Genomic DNA, 15,805 nt, shown 5'->3' with positions numbered 1-15,805 from the left:
GAATTTAATAAATTCCAAAAAAGTGACTTGAGTCCATGTACATCAGCATATTCTTTATTCACTGTCACAGTCAAATTACATCCATTTTATTTATTTATTGTGATGCAACATTAGGAAAGGCAGTTTTATTTATATAGCACGTCATACACTTTGGCAATTACAAGTGCTTTACGCAGTAAGGAATTAAAATAATCACAAAATAAAAGCAAGGAAAATTAAAGTGCCCCTATTATGGATTTTTGAAAATGACCTTTCATGTAGTGTGTAACAGCTCTAAGGCCTCGTTTACAAGTGAAATGTAACACAATTCCGATTTTTTGCTCATATGTGACACAGATCGGATGTGTTCTATGGAAAAAAACGCATGCATTCGGATATTTCGAGATCGGTTTCAGGCCTCATTTATATGTGGAAATAAATCAGATATAAATCAGATATGTGCCAATGCGACTGTCATGGGCCTTGTTTACACTGCAGGTCTTGATGCCCATTTCTGATTTGTTGCCTATATCCGATTTTTTTGACTGTCCGTTTACACGTTCTTTCAATTGTGACCCATATCCGATTCATGTGTTTACACTTGCCCAGAGCCATAGAGAGAAAGAGTTGCGACACTCTTTGATGTCGCCGCTATCTGTCACGTGGTTCATGTAAGCCCCAATAGTTCCAAAACATACGCTGGCTGTCATGTTCTTCTATGGGACAGACAGCAGCGATTGCATTATTGAACGGTAAATATAAAATAAAACACACACCCAAGTACTTTTTCAGCTGTTATTGCATTATTGCATTTTGTTAATGTCAGTTTTGCATTTGGAGAGGCAGGGTGACAACGAAAAACTGTATATTACTTAGATAAGTTTTAGGCTATATTTTTGGAGGGAAAAGCTTAGTATTCACGTTCGCATGGGTAGTAGCACTGGCTTTAGCGGCTCTAACTTAACTTTTCCATATCATTCATCTGATGATGGACGTCTCATGATATTTATTTTAGCACAACTGGGCTGTATTAGGCTATTGATTCCCGTGATTTTGCTTATAAATTCCGATTCAGCCATTAGCCTACCTTCGTGATCACGCAAAGAGGTCTGCCGTGGCGGTCTGTTCAGTATTCGCCTAGAAGCTAGCTCACTTCTTCTGATAGGACCACAACGTGAAACATGATCATGTTAAGACTATGAATATAATTTTAAGATTAAGCCATACACATATTATCAAAACTATTATAGAATAAAAACGAATTTATGCTTTTATGTGCAGAGCGAAGATTTTTCACTAACTCTGTTAGTGTACAGAGTAGGCTAAGAGTAAGTATACATATATATATATATATATATATATATATACACACATACATATATACATACATGCATACTCTACCAGTCAAAAGTTTTGGATCAGTAAGATTTTTAATGTTTTTAAAAGAAGTCTCTTCTGCTCACGAAGGCTGCATTTATTTGACTGGTAGTGTATATACACATACACACACACACACACACACACACACATTGTTCTTGAAACATTTATGTCAATAAAGCCCTTTGAATTGAATACATTTTTTTGTTTAATTTTGGAGGAAAGGGGGACTGCTCCCATAAGGTATAATACATTTACAGTATTTACTGTATATATTTTTCTCGTGCTTCTATGGTCATAATTACTAACATCCTAATGTTATGTTAAAATACATTCACATAAACCTGCACAACAAGTGAATATCAATTAAAGCTGCTCAGTTTAAGTCAAGAAAGAAGTTTATTCAACAGTAAAAAAATATACAAGGCAACCAATTGCATTCAACAAAACATTTAATTGAATGAATGAATGAATGAATGAAAGAAATACACTTCATTGCCCCCAATTATATATTATATCTAGGGAGAGGGTAGGTAAGTTTTCCTTGAATGTTCTGTCTTCAAAGAAACTCGTTCGACTTCCTACAGGGAGAGAAAGATGGCAGAAAGCAGGCCAGAAAAGGAATACAAGTGTTCACAGTAGCCATTACATTCTGCCACCGACGCTGTAGGATGATCTGGAGACCTGGTGGTGAATCGAGAATCAGTCAAATGCTTAGCCAGGGTTTTTCCTGCATAGAGAATTATGAGGCGGCCGCCTCCGTCAAATTTCGTGCCGCCTCCGGCTCTCGACAAAACTCGGACGGACAGTCATGGTCAGATACAGTTTTTCCACCGTGACGGTTCTGTTGCGGTTACCGCTTGTGTCCATTCTCAACCCGTATAGTTTGCCGATAGTGCTGCGCGGATCGCGGGTCAGGCGGGCCAAGTAATAAAAACATTCCATTCCAATTAACCGAGGGTGGATGACAGATAAATCATTATAATGTGTTGAGTTTAATAAAGACACAGAACTCTAATCACAGTAAACGCAATGAACGTGCGTCACTTTTACTTTCGTTTTCAATAACGTATTCTCTTCAGGGAAAACCAATCAAGGAAAACTTATCAGGGCTCGACAATAATGCTTGTCTGGGACACGTGTGTTTTTTTCTTTTTCTGAAGGGAAAAGTGAGAGAATTGTAGCCTACTACTTGCCCAACCGAACAAATGCCCTGATTAAAACAATTTTTTTATTTAAAAATAAAACTAGGGAATCACCGAAAAACGTGAGGATGATTCTGTTTTATTTCATTTAATGTAAGTGGCGATTGATAGCCTATAGTTGATAATAATATAGGCCTGCCTAATGTACTGACGGTAACAAAGTTGCGCTGTTGAGACTCGCGCAGTTATTCATATTATAGTTAAGAAACAATATATAGCTACACAAGACCAGAGTGCTGTTTTCCTGAATGCCATCAAGATTGAAACCGAGACTGATTTCATAACAGTTCAATAAACAAACAGTTAAAATTAAGTCACTTACATTTTAGACGCAATGACTGTTTTTGTTCTGTTTCTGCAGCGAAAATAGTTCCAAACAAAGATCACAGCAGAACCATCGCGCATCTCACAGCAACACTCAGCCGTGTTTCATTACTGAATGATTCAGCGTTTTGAACGAATCTATTGAGTCTAAGATTCAATTACCCATTTATAAACTGCCTCATTCTGAATAAATCAGCCGTCTGAACGAATCGTTTGAATGAATGACTCAATGACTCGCTCATTAAGACGGTCGCCTGCCGCCTCCTACTGGCGGTTTAGTTTCATAAAGTATCATTCTTTTCAACATTCCTTATTTGTATATTCAAAAATATTTAAAATAATCTCATTTAATACAGTAATAATTTTTCTATGCAAATTGTTTAATTTGATTGGTAACAGCCTAGTGTCTTATTATTTTAATTGAATATATTGATCAAATTTAAGAATTTGAAATGAAAGATGGAGCATACATTTAATAAAATTAGGGGAAAATCCCCTTTATAAAGAAACAAAAAAATGTAAAAAAAGGAAATGTAATTTTGCCAAAAGAAGAACTTTTATTTTAAATAAATGTTCATTTTAAATCAGAGTACTTCAGTGTGATATGTTACCATATTATCATGCTTAACACTGAGAATTTGAATAATTTTTGTGATGATCAGATGCAGATATCTAAATCAAAGAATATAGGCGGTTTGCGGGTGGATTATTTATGTTTAACAGTGGATTTGGGTGACTCAAAGTGCACCAGATTAATGAATTTATCTTTAAAATGTACAAAATTTTCTTCAGGGGGGGCATGCCCCCGGACCCCCCTAAAGGTACAGAGCTCCACCCACAAAAAGAATGTGAGAAACACATTAGGCTATATGATGATCTACGAAAAATACTAATTGAATTACCTTATTATTAAAATACATTATTAAGATTTTACCACCTCCGCCTCATTTTGAGCCAGGAAAATCCCTGGCTTAGCCATTTATTGATAACAAAAGCATTCAAACTCCACACTATAGTTAATGCTATAGTTACTTGGATTTTTGGGTGAGAGCATTCCCCTGCCAGCAGAGCGTGTCATAGGCCCCAGAGGAGACCGGGTCCTGAAACAAGCCTGTTGCTGTTGGAGAGAACTGGTAGTGGTAAAGAAAGAGGAAAAGGTGTTAAAGTTAAAGTTAATACACTGAAGGACAGATTAAATACACATTGAAAGCCTATGTTTCCTAAACATTTTCATGAGGTTGAGATTACAGAAGTGAGTAAGGTCTATACATCTGGACATTTGTCATGATTTCTGTTATTTTGACTCCGTACTCCTGTAACGTTATATAATTTGAAATTATATGAGAACAAATATATATAAATATATATATATATATATATACAAACCACTATTGTTATCCAAATTGTTATTCTTACACATTAACATTATGGAAGATTATTTTGCTCATCCAACAAATTATGCAAATTAGGGAAAATATAATTTTATATTTGTATTGCATTATGATACCGTATATACAAAGCTCAGCCATAAATTCTGCTTTTCTATAATGTTCAGAATTTTTTATACTGTCATAGTCATTTACACGTTTTAGCAATGAGGTCTTATTTGTGGGGGTGCAGCTGCTGTACTTATTTGCTTTATATCCAGATGTATTTCTAATATTCTGACCATAATATGTAAATAGGGTTGACAAAAAAACTCTGAATACAATATAGTGCAACATCACATTTAACTATGACCTCAGTATTGAATTTACACATTTCTGACTGGTAGCTAACGTTAATGAAGTGTTGGTCATGTAAGCTAGCTGCAATTAACTATTATCTTCCAATAAACATTAACTAAAGTTGGCTACATAAATTGCAACTAAATTCATGAGAGGACGGCTAATGCGTTCAAATGTCAAAAATACAGTAATTTCTTCAACTAACCAGCGAGCGTACTTCGGAAACACTGAAAATGAATGGGGTTCAGCGCTGGAACTATCAGTGTTTGGAACTATCGGCTGCTCCACGACACGCGTTACTTCCGCATTCCAAAGTTCCTATGGCAGCCTATGGGAGTGTCGCAACTCTTTCTCTCTATGGCTCTGCACTTGCCATACTATCTGAAACATTGCGCATGCATGCTTAAAGGGTTAAATTATCTTGCACAGATGGACGAACGCAAAATATGATTGATGCTAGCTCTGCGATATATGCAAAGTTCGCCAAACATCACCATGATTATGAGGCGGAGGAGGATGAAAAGGGCCATCATTTCAGCCTGTGCATTTGCTTCAGTTATTGTGTGCGAGAGAGATCAGGACTGGTGGGAGCATATTGTGGCGGGCTTTAACGAGAAGCAGTGGGTCCGAAATTTTAGGATGAGCAAGCCAACCTTTGATATGTTGTGTCAACGTTTGTCCACATTCCTCTCCTACAACGACACAACGTTTTGTCGGACCATCCGTCCCTTTGCAGAAGCGTTTCTCTCGTCATTAAACTGCGGAGACGTTGCCTAATGACTCAGAAAATCCGAATATATTATGAGAAAATTAAACAGTTTTTTTTTACCTTTGATGCACATAAACCTGTTGTAGGTAAGTGTTGTAGTAAATAGCATAATAGGGTCACTTTAAACCATAAAAACAATTAAAAACGATGTACAGTACAGTTATAAAATCGAATTAAAAGAGTAAAAAGATGATACATAGATAAACTTCTCATCTGGCAATACACCGGTGTATCATATTTTTCACAACTCCCAGTTTTACTCTGAGATTTTCCCATGGTGATTACACTGTGTCTGTGGTGTTCTTGCGGCACGCCTAAGAAATTGACGTATTCCAATTTTTCCCTAAAATCGTACATGAGAAGCTCTAGGACTGACTCACGGGGTAACCTCAGGTTCACTGCCCCATCAGTCCACACCCCAAAAGATTTGTCCGGAAGCTCTAGGAATGGAATCAATCCAGTCCGCACCCCACAGAACCTCGAGTTTAATTACACGTCACACTCACTACTTCACCACAGACAGAGGTCATCAGCATGGTTTCATCTCTCAATTTCCCCAATTAAGTAATTTATGTTTGTCTCTTACCCAATTCGCAGTGCAGTTTAGAATCAAAAGGAGGATGCAAAAAGAGAACTGAATTCATAACAAATCAAAGCAGGGATCATGACAATACGCAAAAAAAGCACAAAGCATGAAAAAGCATCCCAGTTGGTCTTGACTGGCCTCCATACCGGTAAACCACTGATGGCTGATCTGAAAAAAGTAAGAAAAAAAAAAAACATTTGTGAACACAAAATGTGTGAGAAATGGTCATGAGTTTATTTAATCCAAATTTGTTCGTGGACAGATGAGGAATCAACTTGTGCAACAGCAGTTATTACCAGTCGAGTTAGTTTAAATAGTATTGATACTTTGCACGTGACGTCACAAGTACTGGCTGGCGGGCAAGAACGTCGTTCTCCAGCAACGAAACCCAGTAAACTAATCAAGGGTCGCCAGTTTTACTATACAAAAGTTGGTGTTTTGAGGTGTAAACGACATGCCAGATAGTTGTTGTGCAATTGGATGCACTAACCGCAGATGAGATAAGCAACCTTCACAGTATAGGCTACACAAGTCTGTGCAAATTATCATCAAAGGTAATTTCAACATTTGTTTGAATAGAATGAGTGTATGATCATGTAATTAATCGTGTCTTTAAGTTACTGTAGTTTTGTCAATCAACACCACCAGTATTCACCAGCTGGTTCGGCGAGTCAGCTGTTTGTGTTATGAGTCTAAGCTAGACTAACTGTACGTTCACACCGCCACCGGCGAGAGCGGCAAAATTCATTGAAAATGAATGATTTCCGGGCACTTTGACGCTCTCGCCGGTGGCGGTGTGAACGCACAGTAACAGCTGTCGTCTTTTGCTAACAATAACAGAAGTGTGTGATAGGTTGTTTTGAGGTTAGCGATATCTATGATTTTCAATGAGAACCAGTGATGACCCAACAGTAGAGCTAGATTATTTATGGAGGAATTATTACTGCTCGATTATCTTAAAAAAACTTGTCTGCTTTACACAATTTATACCTTGGAGTTAATCCTAGTCCATAGTTATGCAGCTAGCTCGCTAACAGACTTGATAGCTACTAGAAAGTCCTGGAACTACAGGACTCAACGTTGAAAATACCCGTTTGTTGCCCGCCAGGTATCCGTGGTAGTCACGTGACTGCAAAGTATCAATAGCTTTATTGCACATCCCTTGTTAGGGAACTCCATTAATTGCCTGAATGTACAATTATGTTAAAGGTACACTGAGTAACTTTATGGCCCTTCAAACTTAAATCTGAAATAGAAAGCTTTTGTAACATTACAAATGTTTTTACTGTCACTTTAGGTGAATTTAATGCATCCTTGCTGAATTAAAGTATTAGCAAAGCAATGATTATTGGCTAATGACTAGCCTATATGTTGTGAACATGATAATTCACAGATCTAGGATGACTGCTAGATTGATCAATTACACAATCAGATGACAGACAGTTTTACCAATAATTGGCATAGAATTTAAAAAATATTTTGCAATGAATATTTTTCAATTAGTCTGCCTTTACATTGCTTTAAAATTACTATTTTAACATGTCATATTTCGGTCCTGTGCAGAGTGAATCCAGCATTTATGTATGTCGCTGTCACATCTCTTACATCTTGTCTAAGTTACACTTTGTTAATGATAGTTTTCGCAAGCCTGCATAACTTAATTCGGCATGGAATAAAAACTCCTGCGTTCTCCAGAGCGCGAAAACAAATAAGCACAAATATGCACTGGAGCGTTTGGTTTGGCAAATCTGTTTCGCCAATATGTTATAACAGTTTCAATCGAGGCTGCTCTTGCTTGCGTTTGAGGGTGCATAGCACCCCCATAGAGCCGGGCCTGGGCCAGAGAGAGCGCGAGAGAGTGCCTTTGAGAAAACGCGCTAACGTTAGGCCTAACTTACTTCAAAACGCCACACATTTAACTGACGAGTAAAATATGCCATAACTGGTCATAAAAAAAGACGGAAAACCATTGCTTGTGTAAATATTAGATTGGGTCCATCTACTAGAAAAGGCAGTCAGTCAATTTTATGGCATTTAATGGGGCAGTTTCGAGGAAAATTAGACTGTCCTGTGAGCTGTTATTAAAAGCCTATTCGATTTTATTATTTACTTTCTTCATAAATTTAGCTATATTTAATTGATATTGGTAATGGTTTACTTTGTAAAAGTAACTTCTAAAATAAATTTGTTCAGTAAAAAGTACTTTTACCTCAGAAAAAAACCCAGCTGGCGTCTAGCAATAGAGATCCACCAGAGCCCGTCTACGGATCCACTCTCTCTCAGCAGGGACGTCCGTTATGAGCGCGCACTCGACACGTGACGTCATACAAACCTCAGTTTAAATTCTGCCAGGTTGTTTTGCGGGCTTTTTCACGCGAGCAACCATTTAAATTTTGAGGTGTAAGCAAAGTTTATATATATATAATGTATATTATTTAAAATAAAATAAAAATACATTTATATCACCACACTGTTTTACCTGGCATAAAAAAATGATTGCCTGTATGGGAACCAGTTGTGAATTTTTGTATATATATATATATATATATATATATATATATATATATATATATATATACATATATTTAGTTGTTGTTATTGGAGAAAATGCTAATATAAAAATTACTCTGGTCTCTCACTAAGAACTCATTTTAAATGTTTTTTAAATTTTTTTTATTTTTTTATTTATTCAACTTTTAAACATCCAGTGTGTGCATAGCTTAAAAATTAGAATGTAGATTCATTATTTTCATCTGCAGAATAAAACATTTCATATGATATTTTAATATGCCTAAAACATATGCATATACACACTTCAAGAAATCTGTCTTCTTTATTTACAGTAGCACTACTGCTTTTGCGTAAACGGTAAAATACCGCAAATTCCCATATACAGTAAGTTACTGTAAATTTCATAAAAATACCCACAATGCAGTGCATATTACAGTAGTTAACCGTAAATAACATAAATAGTATTTTACTGGGCTTTTTTGCGGTAAGTAACTGTAGAATTACGGCAAAGTCTAACAGTGAAATCCATAAAGGACGAAGAGGGTATAGGAGAGATAGAGAGCGAGAGAGAAAGCAAGAGAGCAGGGCTGGGAATTAACCAGTGACAAAAAAATCCTCTGGGTCCCTCTAGGTGAGTGTTTGACTTCCGGTTGGGCAGCTGTTTAATTGTGAAATGACTCAAACCTCTGATGATCTGAGGTCGGTTGGCCATCTGTCCAAGCAAACACGGTAAACAAGAGGGAAATGCTGGCCACTGTTTATGTCATTTTTCAACCTGACTGTCCAAATTGTCAGTCAGACCTTCTTTGTGGCAGCCTGTTTATTCTTTTAGTAATTAAAGGGCCTTTAGTTAGTTATTCTTTATTTTGTCTATATATAACAATTAATTTATATGTCCATCCATCCATTCTTCTGGTTCATCGCCTTTTCATTTAGCAATCTGCCAAAAGGTGTTAATTTTTCCAATACAGATCAGGCCTGTTGATCGGTCACTGTCATTATGCAGCTTAATTTACAGATGGAAGGAGACAATTGTACACCTATTAAGAGCAATTGATTGGATGTACTTGCATGGCTGCCAAGAGCACCATACCTCTTTGAACAATGCAGGGTGGGTATAGAGAGGGGGGTCAGGGGTTTAACAGCCCATAATGGGAGCCAGGTCAGCCATTAAAAACCCCTCTGGCCGTCAGCCAGGAGGAATCTGCCTGTTTCCGCTACTGCCCTCCAGTTCTGTCCCTGTCTGCAAAGCTTTAATGTGCTAATGCACAAACGTACAAATGGGCCTCAGGGTGGCACAGAGCGGTTTATCGGATCTAGGAGGTGGGTGGATGTGTACTGGAATACCACAGCAGACTGGGAAAGTATGGGATCCAGATTAGTGGAAAAGAGAGCCACAGTCAATACCCAGAAAGGTAAGCGTGACAACTTTACCATAAGCATTGCATAATCATCTTTACTGAAAAGGAGGTCTTAGGTTTGACAGCATAAGCGGAAGAACCAAGGAAATTATATCTGATTTGTGAACGAACAGTTGAATAGAGTCAGATCTTTCCAATAAATTGGCTGAACTGGTTCACACAAAGTGGAGCAGATTTATCAACAGAAAGTACAGATTTGCATTTTAATAAAACATACAAAAACTGTTTTTCAGCACACAGATAAATTAATTTTGTATGTAAAATAGGCCTACATGTATATATTTATGTAAGCTGCTTTGGATAAATGCATCTGCCAAAAGAATAAATGTAAATCTTTTAAATGACTTGATTTCGAACTAAATCATGGCTGCAACTTACTGATCTGGGACACATTAAATTTCAATAAGCACCTTTGTAAATAAAACTTAAAAACTTAAGCAAAAATATGTAAAAACATATTCCTTTATTTGTTTTAGAGCATGTACACTGGGATGTTATGGACCTTTATTATATGTCCCGACCTAAATTAATCACTGTATCAATTTATTGAATTTTAGAATTGAGTTCATCAAATCAATGCTAAGCCAAAACAGGATGAGGGGAGTAATGACATTTGCAATTAATGTTTCTACCTTTTTTAACTATTGATTTAAGCACTTGGTAAATATTCTTAATAGTTATTATAAAGTTTCACCAAGGAAATTAACAATATTGGTGGTTATACTTGGGGTTCCTGGCTACACTGATCTGCAACCCGCTGAAATTTAGGAAAATGAGGTCAGCACAAATTAATAAATCAGTAGCTTGGTGATGTATCTCCAAATCTAAGTTCGTAAGTGTTGAACCCACCCTAATAATACTTAGGCTAAACAGTCCTAATCTTGTCAATAGCTTCTATAGTCTCATCTACAGTCATCTCATCTAATGGCGAGGTTCATCTGCCACAGCCCTGGCTGCGTTTCAAATAGAGCTGTTACTACCCCCTCCTTCTCCCCAATTGCATTAGTGCTTAACCAGGCAAACCCTGAGAGGCAGCAGTGATAACCATTACAGACAGTCGACAGGCCCCTGCCTCAGTTCTGCCACACAAGCCGTCTGATAAAACAGACACGGCTGCCGTCCCCCCACTCCAGCGATGTGAAATACAGCGAGCAATGAAACCGCTTCATTCCGGCGGCCTGTTCTCATGCTCGGTTGAGTGAGCACAGCAATAGGAGGGGTAATTTACACCCCAGCCAAACCTGTCATTACCCTAGGGCACTTGTTATGGCTGCACCCGATGTTTTTCCAATTCACCTCCAACCCCTGTGACTGTCAATCTCCTGAGTGGATGTAGTCGGGGGGAGAGAGGCAGGGGAGCGGCACTGGGAATATTCCAGGCTCATGCGGACAGCGGGCAATTTTCCTCGGAGGGGATAATGGGAGTGGAGAGGCAAGAGGCAGGACTGCCACCGTAAGCAAAACGATTCTGATTGTCTAACTGTAGCACGCCAGCCTTCCAAACATTCCAATGCCGGTGTTGTTTAAAGTCTTGCCAACTGCTTTTCAAGAGTGCTTCCCCTACTAACACACACACAAGCTCTCAACACTCTTTATTCTTTTCCCACGAGTAATCCACTTTATTCATGTTTTCGCTCAGCTAAAAGTGCGGGATCCAAAATTGTGTTGCAGTATGTGCGACGTGACCTGGCTGCTTACACGGTTCTATTCGTTAGATTTACCATTTTAGGGATAGAAAAACATGTGCATGCCTTTTTTCCCTGCATTACACCTGCTGAATCTCCACCTGGGAAGTACAGATGATTGTGAAAATCTCTGTGCACTGTGCTCTATGGATCCTGAGATAAAAGCAGAATCTATCTATCTATCTATCTATCTATCTATCTATCTATCTATCTATCTATCTATCTATCTATCTATCTATGTTGTCAGATAGCCCCACCTCCCTGAGGATTGAAATCAGACATCCAGCAGAGACATTGTTACGTGCTTATGGCAACGTGAGGTTAGTCTGATTTTAGAAAACCTGAAAACAACTGCTTTATCCACTCTATAACAAGAGTGAGAATGATCTTGCTGAATTATTTGGTTTAGGTACTGAAAAACAACCTCAATTGGTTGACTTCACCTTTTAATTTAATCCTCTATGATAATCTATGACAATATTTAAATAATCTATAATTACTTAACAAATTTACAAAGAAGATATTGATGTTTATTGACTATTCACTGCAATTATAGAAGTGTCATAGTCATTATTGCAAAACCTAAAAAATAAAGCAGCACATTTAATTTCCATGGGATCAATTTCAGTCAATTTCTGTTTATTACCTAAAACAATCTGTGCATCCATATAGTTTGTACTATAGTAAATAGTTTGTACCATATAGTAAAGTTCTTTAAATGCTAAGTGAATTTAGGCATTTCACCATATATTGTGCAGTATGAATAATGGATACTGAGATTTGTTGTCAAATTATTTGTGTTTTTTATAGATGAAGCAAGCGTTAGATGACAGTCACAAGTGCACTCCCTCACTGCTGCACTCCCTCACTCCCAATCAAAACTACAATTCCCAGCATTCCTCCTGCTCATCACCTACACTACTCAGCCATAATCTGCACCTGCACCTGATCAGCACGCTCATCACCACAGTATTTAGACTCACACCTCAGCCATTTGATTGGTCAGTGACTTGGACTACTTTTCCCATCTACTCACCTGAGATATTTACCTCCTGCGATTTCTCCAAGTTCCTGTCTTCCTTGTCTGTTCTCCAGCTCCAGCATTTGTTCCTGTAAGACAAAGACATTGACATTCACTCATCTCTCTCTTGAGTCTGATATCTCCTGACAATGACTAAGTAAAATAGAGGAAATGAGCAACCAAAATTAAATATGAATATTCATTATTGATTGATAACAAAAATAGCATTAGCTCATAACCAATATAGATCAGATGTATTGTGCATCCCTATACTTAAAATTTTTAGATTGTGATATGATGCAGAATAATTCCCATTTAGTTCTCAGTGCAGCAGTGGCTCATTACCCACTATAGAAAAATGAGCATTAGAACAGGATGCATGTGCATATTAATATGTATAAAGAGCTTAGGACATGCTGTTCTGTTTTATGAATGCATCTGAGAGGTTATCTCCTCAAACCACACAGACGATTTGTTCTATAAAAGATCAGGAATATGCAGAGTGAGTCGGATATGTGCGAAGTATTTTTTAAAGCCTGTGTTTTGAGATTTATTTAGCTTGATTTTCTCCTCTTCATATATTTTCCTCTCTTTGTTATCAAAGTTTTAATTGAAAGTCAGTGAAAGGTGGCAGAGCACCCAGCTGAGCTCTCAACATAGCTGTCTTCTCCTCTGGGTTAGATCTTCCTCCCATGAGGCTACGAGCCCCTGCGTCATTCACAAAAATCATTCAAATAGCTTCGACCTCAAAGCTTCGTCTTCATTCAGAAATCTTTTTATAGCACAGCCTGTGCCGGAGAAGGGGCGGATGATGAGAACGGTTGGCCGGAGGGGGAATGGAGGTGGGTATGAGACTGTGTATGTGCGCTAGGCTGTATTGGGTGGAGGCTGCTTACATAGCACCTGACACCAGCCCTGCTTCGCTGCCTCACCTGTCTGTCTCCTCTCCTACACGTGTGTGATTGGAAGAAGTGGGAGCCGGTGCTGTGACGGACTGCTGTGAATGTGTGCTCCAGCACCATGAAGGATCATTGGCTGAGAGTAAAGACGTCACAGCACCTTGTTAGTGAGATGCTGCAAACAGAGCAGCATTGCTGAGGAAACAGAACTCGTCACTGAGAGAAACCTTATTCACAGAATATGACACACCCACCAACAGCTTGAGCTGTAAATAACTTCAAATTATGCATGGAGAAAGCTGCAAAAAACACTATGAACTGAATGAACAAAAAAAGATCAAATCCTGAAACTATCCTAAAATAAGCTACATGCAAACAGTAAATATAGCCTTTATATTCAAGGCTGCAACCAAATATCCAAATGTAGCCAATTATAAAATGTATGGCAGTTATGAGTATGACCATTCCTATATGCTTTAATAGCTCAATCAATTATATATTTAAAGGGATGGTTCACCCAAAAATTAAAATTGTATCATCATTTACTCACACTCATGTTGTTCCAAGCCTGTATGACTCTCTTCTGCAGAACATATAAGATGATGTTTTGAGAAATGTCTCAGGGTCCAATGTTGTTTTCTTCTTCAAAACATCTTATTTTATGTTCCGCAAGAGCAAGAAAATCATACAGGTTTGGAATGACATGAGAACACACATTATTAGGGTATCTCCCTGTTCTGGTTAATCTAAAGATGTCTGGAGAAATAAGAAACAAAGGCAAACATTTTCAAAACTGAGTTATGCATGAACCCGAGTCTCTTAGACAATCATAGACACTAAGATATTGTGGTTAACCATTGCTCAGAATCAGATCTATCAAAATCCAATCAAAGAACTTTGAAGCAATTTTACACAATTTAAGTGTTGCTATAGTTACTGTGTTTTGCCTTTTTAGGACAAAACACCCCATGAGGCACTCAGACTACCTCTCCATCCATAAAACCTTGCCGTCCCAGTACATACTAGCTGATAAGCTTGGAAATCCATTGTTACCCGTTAGTGTACAGATCTGAGTGGATGGGAACAAGCACTAGGATGGGGATATGAACATATTTCTGACATATTCCCACAGAGGAGACTGCTGGGAAATTAGTGAGGTGGCACTAATCAGCCCCTGTGTGTTTATTGGGGGCTGGGGGGCAACTGGAGTGCATTAAAAGCCATTAGTTGCCTCTAACATGGCCACGCTCACTTATTTTGACAGATTCATACAGCAGGCTGATTCTCTGCACAGAGGGTGTATCTGTATGCATGCACACACACACCTCCCGATCCTTCACATCCTCTTCAGCGTGCGGCCCATCCAGCCGTGACTGCACACAGTCAAATTGGTTTGGGATGGGAGGGGAAACTGTGAATAGAAGCTGTTTGTAGTCAAAAGCAGCTGGACAATTGAGTGATGGGAAGAAAGAACAGAGGAGAGATGGCAGTGTGTAATACTCTTGATAAACAAGGTGATAACAGTACTTAGTGTACTTAGGAATATTTTCATATTCTTGAACATGGTGTAATGCTTTTATAAAAATATAAGCATATTTATAAAAAAAATTATATTATACATACAGTCATGTGAAAAAGAAAGGACACCTATTTGAATCAGGGCATAATAAAAAATCATGTTCCCAGGTTTCACAGACAAGGCTTAAGCCTAGTCAAAAACACATGTTTGAGCTGTTTTAACTGAAAGCTACTTGCACGTCTTAAAATAAGTCAGTGCCATTGTTTTGTCTCAAGATGCACACCAGTAATGTTCATTCTAAGGAAAATTATTAAAACCTACTTAAATGTCCTATTTAAGTTAAAGCTTAATCCTGGTTTAATCTAAGCCCTGTCTGTGACACCATGCCCTAGTCTTTAGCAGGTCTTAAAATTAGGTAAATACAAACTCAGATGAACAGCAACACATGACATATTACACTGTCATTATTTATTTAGCAAAAATAAAGCCAAAATGGAGAAGCCATGTGTGACAAACTAAGTGCACCCTATGATTGAATTACCTGTACAGCCACCTTTAGCAGCCATAACTTGAAGTAATCCTTTTCTCTATGACTTTTCTATAAGTCTCTCATATTCTTGCCCACTCTTCTTTACAACGTTGCTTAATTTCTTTGAGGTTTGTGGGCATTTGTTTATGCACAGCTCTCTTAAGGTCCTGCCACAGAATTTCAATCAGGTTGAGGTCTGGACATTGCAACACCTGAACTCTTTTTCGGGCTTGAACTAATATAGTAAAACTGA

General features: G+C 38.0%; 2 long non-coding RNA genes across 2 annotated transcripts; one reads left to right on the top strand and one right to left on the bottom strand.

The window, feature by feature from the left end:
- Positions 1–1,544: 1,544 nt before the first annotated feature.
- Positions 1,545–4,972, bottom strand: LOC307156104. The gene is made up of 3 exons (XR_013820655.1): positions 4,818–4,972; positions 3,918–4,015; positions 1,545–2,040 (listed from the first exon to the last, which is right to left on the bottom strand). It is a non-coding gene; the product is annotated as an uncharacterized lncRNA (long non-coding RNA).
- A 6,176-nt stretch (positions 4,973–11,148) lies between these two features.
- LOC307155928 lies at positions 11,149–13,105 on the top strand. Its single transcript, XR_013820619.1, has 2 exons — positions 11,149–11,352; positions 12,395–13,105. It is a non-coding gene; the product is annotated as an uncharacterized lncRNA (long non-coding RNA).
- The last annotated feature ends 2,700 nt before the right edge of the window (positions 13,106–15,805 follow it).

This window comes from Squalius cephalus (assembly GCF_949319135.1).
Source record: "Squalius cephalus genome assembly, chromosome: 3".
Taxonomy (NCBI): domain Eukaryota; kingdom Metazoa; phylum Chordata; class Actinopteri; order Cypriniformes; family Leuciscidae; genus Squalius; species Squalius cephalus.
This window is presented reverse-complemented; position numbering and strand designations above follow the sequence as displayed.